The sequence below is a fragment of the Fukomys damarensis genome, unplaced genomic scaffold, assembly GCF_012274545.1.
Source record: "Fukomys damarensis isolate Sample0158 unplaced genomic scaffold, DMR_v1.0_HiC HiC_scaffold_8, whole genome shotgun sequence".
Lineage (NCBI taxonomy): Eukaryota > Metazoa > Chordata > Mammalia > Rodentia > Bathyergidae > Fukomys > Fukomys damarensis.
The window spans coordinates 10,573,583-10,580,577 of NW_022900920.1; positions in this window are offsets into that span (position 1 = coordinate 10,573,583).

Genomic DNA, 6,995 nt, shown 5'->3' on the forward strand with positions numbered 1-6,995 from the left:
GGAGCGCGGGCCGGCGACCCAGGGCTCAACAGACTCGGTTTCTAATTAACCGCTGAAAACGCGCCCTCCCAGCTCAGGGTGGCAGTGGCCAAAGCGAGCTGGCGACGGGCGCGCACGCAAAGCCTGAGGTGTGGCTGCTGAGCCTCGAGCTTTCCCAGGGGGTGCGCCCAGGGAGCACCCTGCTTGGCCTCAGCAGGAGCGTGAGGGGCCCGAAAAGAGACAGGAGCAGGGCCTACTCAAGATTTGCAGTTACTGAAGAGTAGCAAATACATGTGGGGTGGGGGCAGGACCCCAAGACAACTAGGACCCACGCAGGGCTGGTCCAGCCTTTCTGGGTGCAATTTACAACTTGGGGAGAGATCTGTTTGAAACCCAGGAAGTCAGTATTTGCACAGAGGAGCCAAAGCTGTTTACCATTCCTCAGGAGAGCGCCAAGGCCCGCCCAAGACCAGGCTTCTATAGTTTCTGAAAGACCTATGAGTGAGACACGGAGAAACACAAGACCCCACACTCCGACGTTCTTTTCCTCCAGTGACCTCCCCTCCCATACATTTCACCAGACTGATCAGGGGAGAGCCTGTAATTGAAAGGAGGATTGGTGCTGGCACAATTTGGAAAACTGTGCCCAAATGGGACACAAAGTTTGGCAAAGCTGCGAAAACTCCAAATTCCAAGAATATCCATATGCTGTTTTGGGTAAACAGCCATCGGGCATCTGCTATATGCGTAAAACATTTATTTCACGTAAAATTTACCATTCCAGTTCTGTCAGTGCAAACGTCACACTGACTTTTATAATCAGGCTGCCATTTGATAATATTTGGAATTTTCATGAACAAATTTAATTCTTACACCAAGATTGAAATTTCTTACCCGTTAGTTCAGAAATCATGATCCATAAGAAACAGGCACTGGTGTCCTGTCCACTTTTGAAAGGACAAAAACAGATGCTTTCTAAAATCCTTCACAACAGACTTGACTCCCTCCCTCCCTGGCTGTTCAGAAGGCAAACATTCCTTACTGTGCCACCTGATTAAAGTAATAATAATGCATTTGAATAGATTCCGAATGCTTTGAAAAATTGGGCTGCTCAGAAGACCAAACCCTGGGATTGTTCACTTTGAAGATCATTCCATAAGCAGGACTCCTCTTCATAGAGATATTCCTGCTCTGTCATCAGGGACTGCCTTGCCCATTTTCAAATATTTCCCAGACTTAAGGACAGTGATCAGCACATTAGGCTGAGGGTATTGATTGGAACCTTTCCCAATGTGGGTAGCTCTTAAAATACACTGCCAAGGTAATTCAGTCTGAAGTGGGCACGCTTTTGACTGGCATCCAGACTTGCCATTTTGTCCATTCAGCTTTCTAGGTGGAGCTGCAAGCCTTCTTAAGTAAGAATTTGTCTTATTCACACTTAAAGGTAAGGCCAGTATGATCTATTTTCCAAGGCACTGTTTGCTTGGTAAACTCTGTTTTGGTTTTCCCAAGCCTCCTAATTGGCTTATATTCTCCCATGAACTTCTCTTTCTCTTTCTTTTCTGCCTTCTCCATGGGCCAACAAGACCTTTAGAATTATGGAGGAATCCCTTAGAATGGCCAGAAGGCAATGCCCAACTGCCCCACCCAGCCACCATTCTTCCCTTTGTCCTGCAGGGGGCTCCTCTGAGTCCTAAGAAGATTGAAGGGACAAAGACGTATCTTGGTCAGTGATATCCTGTGCTGGCTTCTCAAAGCAGGCTGATGCTCAGAATCTCTGTGGGACCCTCTCTTGGTATGGAAGCATTGAGTGCCACATTCAGGCCCCTGGTCAGGCACATGGGCTGCTCAGGAGCCAGCCGCCCTAAGCTTCTTTGAAGGAGTCATTGCAAACAAAAGGGAGACCCACTCACCTTATCCTGGTGCCAGTAATGTCAGCCTGCACTAATCCAAGAGCCAAGTGCTACTGCAGCAAACAAATGAGCGCATGGCCCAGCGCCCACCTTCTGACAAAGTGAAGACCCTGAGGTGGCCCACCTACCAAGCACTCGGCATACATGCAATCCTACCACCACCCTGTGGTAAGCTCTGCCAATGGCATCATCACCCCAGATGGGGCCAGGGGCAGATCTCCTTGTCTATAATTCTTCAGCCCCCCACCCCACCCTGCTCCTGGCTCCACCACAGAGTACCCAGTAGATGCAGACTGACTGGAACTGGACTGCTTCCTCTGGGGCAAACAAACCCCAGGATAGACAGGAGCCGGCCCAGCCATTTCCCCTGTGGGGCAGTCCCAAAACGCCCGACCAGAATGGCTCCAATAGGAATCTCTCTGGCCCTTGGGTTCCTGTGAGAAGACAATCATCATTGCCCAACTCAACAAGCAGGAGAGGCACATACTTTCAGTAGGTTCCTATCACCAGGTAGGTAGACATCAGGGAGTAGGGCATGGCTGTTCCTGAGGAGTTCTATTCCCCCAGCAAGGGGACGCTGAATATACATAAAGGCTTCTGGGTCCTTCTGTCTCCCCTTCTCCTTTTCCCAGAGCCCGCCTTTGACAGCCTGCAGTGACTCCCAACCAGAGCCAAGGCCTCCACACTGCTGATCCTTATTACCTGTTTTAGATGTCTCCCAGAGACAAGACCTTGTCCAAGAAGAGCCTCTCTCTGCAGCTTGCGGCTCACCTGCCTCCCAATGCCTCTTCTCCTCTCTATCAGCCATCCCCCTGCTCCTCACTCTTGGAAGGCAGACTCGCCATCCCCCTGCCCACTGGTCTTGCCATCCTCACACCTCAGCAAGGTCATCAGCCAGATGAGCGGAAGCCAAGCAGTGACTCTGGGGAGTCGTGGTCCCCTAGACTCAGAGGGCACGGAATGAAGTATGAAGGGTGAGTGAGCATCTACTGCTTTACTACTTGCACCAGTCTGAGGTTGGAAATCCTTCAGAGCTTTGTCTGGGTGGGGTGGAGGCATTTAAATAAGCATAAGTTCTCCTGGTGTGAGAAGGCCCAAGAGACCCTATTACTGAGAGCCTGAAGAATAAGTGACCTGTGACACAGGGACTATCATCCTGAGCTGAACACCGTGTCCCATTGCTCGTGGTGTTGGTGCTGCTGCCACTGCCGTATTACTCTGGGAGTAGCCAAATGGCTTCTCAGCAGCTGTCATGATCCAGTGTTGAAGAACCAGTGAGTGGATAGCTCAGGATTTACCCTGGCTTTTGAAGCCTCAGCCATAAGTCTAGGGTGGATACAGCCGAGACTTGAGCGTGACTGACTGTGACTGTGACTTTGGGTCAAGAAAAAGGTAATGTGACTGCATGGAGCAGACTGGAAACTGGAGAAGCAACATTCAGATGAGTCCATACCCTCTCCCAGCAGAGACTCATCCTCCTCTTTCTGTGGCCTGAAGTGGCCTGGCATCTCTGCAACAATGGCAGCGGGCACACAGGAAGGGCTCTGACACCCGTCCCAGGTGGGTATCAGATGGCCATGTGGGTGCCAATCAGAGACGAGCAGAGACAAGGCTGGGTTTACTTTTCTTACTTTTCTCTGAGTATGGCAACAATTGTGTGTGTGTGTGTGTGTGTGTGTGTGTGTGTGTGTTTGTATGCTTACTTTTCTCTGAGTATGGGAACACACATACACACACACACACACACACACACACACACACACTCACAAGTGAGCAAAGTGAGCATTCCCACAGCGACTCCATGGCCCATTTTTGCACCTCCTTTCCTTTAATGTCAACTTAATGTCCTAAATTAAGCTCTCGCCATAACCCTCTGCATAGAGCACTAATGACTTCCTGTCTCTTCCCAGGTCCTGGAGATAAACAAAATTGGAGTTAAGTAAATAAAGCCATGTGCTGTGGTTGGGATGTGGTTGTTGCTGCCAAGACTCTTGTTGAGGTTTACCTCCACAGTGACAGTATGGAGGAGATGGAGCCTTTCGGAAGTGCCAGAAGTCAGGAGGCACCCACTCTCATTAGGGGAGTAGTGTTCTCCAGAGACTAGGTGTCTTAGTCACTTTCTCTTTGCTGAGACACAGTATGTGACACCCATAGCTTAAAGGAGGAGACGTTTGTTTGGGTGCACAGTTACAGTTCATGCTCAGCTGACTCCAGAGCAAGACAGCAAGGCAGAGGGTTAGAGCGGAGGAAAGCTGCTCACATCATGGTGCCCAGGAAGCACAGAGCAGAAAAGGAAAGAGCCAGGGGGAGATGAACCCTCCTCCTGTGATTCACCTCTTCCAGCTAGGCCCCACCTTCCAAGAGCACGCTCAGCTCCTGAACTCACCAGTGGATGCTTCCCCTGGTGAGTACAGCATCCCATGACCCGACCACTTTCCCAAGACCCATATATGAGCACATGAGGTCTTTGGGGGACATTCTTGATTCTAAACCATAACACTAGGTTAGTTTTCTCCAGATTGGATGAGATCTAGAGGCCTAGGTTAGTTACTACAACAGCCAGTTGTTACAATGCAAGTTTAGCTTCCTCTGCTGGCTCCCTTGCTTCCCTTCAGGTTATGAGACACAATTCTCTCTCTCTCTTTCTCACCATGTGATGCCATCTGCCATTCTGTGATGCACCCAGGGGTCGCTAATCAGGATGATGTCCAGTGCTTTTGGACTTTACAAGGTTGTGAGCCAAATGAACCTCTTTTCTTTATAAAGCACCTAGCCTCAAGTATTCTATTACAATATCACAAAATGGACCAAGTCACCACGTCACTCAGCCTGGCTGTTGTAGTCAGGATTTGCAAAGAAAAAAGATTTAAAACAAGATACATAATTTACAGGATTTTTTATAATATTCACCCAAAAAGTCAAATGCAGAGGAGTGCAAGAGATCTGTCCACATGCTAGAGACCAAAGGAATCCAGCCAAGGCTCTGGATTCTACAACAATGTCCCACATCGGTCCAACTGAAGGCCTAGAGATGAAGCCAATCTCTTCCAAGAGTCCAGCCCAAGACCTAGAGCCCACAGCAATGTCTCATGCAGGTCCATATCCAGGATCTGTACTGGGAAGGCCCAAAGGCCAGTGGTGGGAGCCAGAAAGCCTGTGTCTGTGGGGTGAAGGATCTGTGCCACCAAGCTGAGGGATCTGCACTGGAGCCAGGAAGCAATGCTCAAGGTAAAGATCAGAGCTCCCCTGACAAGAACAGCAGCCATCCCTAGCAACAGTGAGGACCAAGCTACTCTGATGATGCAAACAGCTGAGTTCACATTAAGAGAACCAGCCACAGCTTCTCCAGGAAAATCAACAGCATACAGTCTTTCCACCCAGTTCTCATTTTATGCCATTGGCAACAATTCTCAGGTGGGTCTTCCACACCCAGGACCATGCTAAGTCAGTTCAACTGGGTATTCCAAGTTGACCATTAATCGATCCACCACACTGGCCCTGGGGCTCTCACCTTTCCAGATCTTTGTCTGGAGGATGCATTCTGGCCCCTCCTATCCTTGGCCACACCAACATCGGGCACCTCTGCACCTTCCCTGCCCTACCCTGTCTCGTCTGCTTGCTTTGCCATTTTTCCTCCATTCTCTGCCTCTTGATAGCTTACACAGCCCACAAGCACCACTGTCCTGTAAGAGTTCCCCAAGTCACCCAGCAAGAATCATCTCCCCCTCTTCAACCCTTCTTCTCATGAGCCTTTTGGTTCCTAGAGCCCGTCCCTTACTGTAATTATTTATGGGATTTTCTAATCCCTCCCCTAGACTGTCAGCTCCATGTAGGCAGAAATCAGGCACCTTGCCTAAAGCACAACCAGAGCTCAGTTAACAATTACTGCAAAACTACATGATACAACCATGAGCAAACACCTTCACACAGGCATCATTTCGAGTTCATATTTGCATTAATGACTCTCTAAATATTAAATTAGAAAAATGCAAAGTAGTTCAGTTTATCACAGAAAAAATAAAATGCATTCATTTTGGTGCAAAAGTGAGAAACTAAGGTGACCATGTATTTTTTTTACTGTGAACAAAAGTGAAAATATTTTTTATGGGTTGCCAAGCAAATTCTACCACAGATCTCCTTGGAAAGTCCAACATAAATATACTAAATACTAAAAAGCAGACAAAACTTAGCAAAAGCCTCAGTCTTTTCCTTTTCAGACTCAAATTTTCTCAAGAAGACAGGAAGGTATGATGTGTGTCTAGTTGTCAGACAAAGTCCCACAAATCTTTCCTGAATGAATTTCTGAGCCTCTGTGATGACTCTGCCCAGCACAGGCCAGGCTTGAGGGTGCCTGTCAAGTGTGCTATCAGGGCCCCTTGCTCCTGGATGTCTTGGCCTTTGCCAGAATCATGGCACTTTGTTACTAAGACACAGAAGATGCTACATGCATCAAGATTTACTTATAGAATGATCATTCACAAGGCCAACAACAAAAGCAGAGCTTGAGGAGAATTATACAAAGGACCAGTGAGTGTTGAAGGCTCTTGGAAAGGTTTCAAAAAGGTTCAACAACAAGGACTTCCTTCCCAAGGAATTATCCCAGGGGGCCCTGTGCAAACAGTTTACCCAGTTTTTCCCTACCGTGTACCTTATCTGTATTAGTAGATGGTGCTTCCTTTTCTGGAGAACACTGCTCCTCATTTCCTTCCAGTAAAATCCCACTCAGTCTTCAAAGCCTAAAGCAGACTCAGCCATTGCTGAGGAGGCTCCCCAGATGACTTTATCCCCCGCTTCACCGGGGCCTCACCTGTGCACAGGTGTGTGTGGCTGAAATTTCATTGCAGAGGCTAATGTGTGCCCAGCTGTTTCAGGAACTAGGTTGTTGTGCTTCACAGAGGTAAGAAACCACGTCTCTATCACAACAGCCTTCCAGCACCTGGCAGTCTCACCTGCCGCAGGTGGGTGCAGCACCCACAAATGCTTCATAAAAAAAAGAGATGGGGCAGAGGAAGATAGCAGAGAGGCAAAAGGAGAGAGAGAGAGAGAGACAGAGAGAGAGAGAGAGAGAGAGAGAGAGAGAGAGAGAGAGAGAGAGAGAGAAAA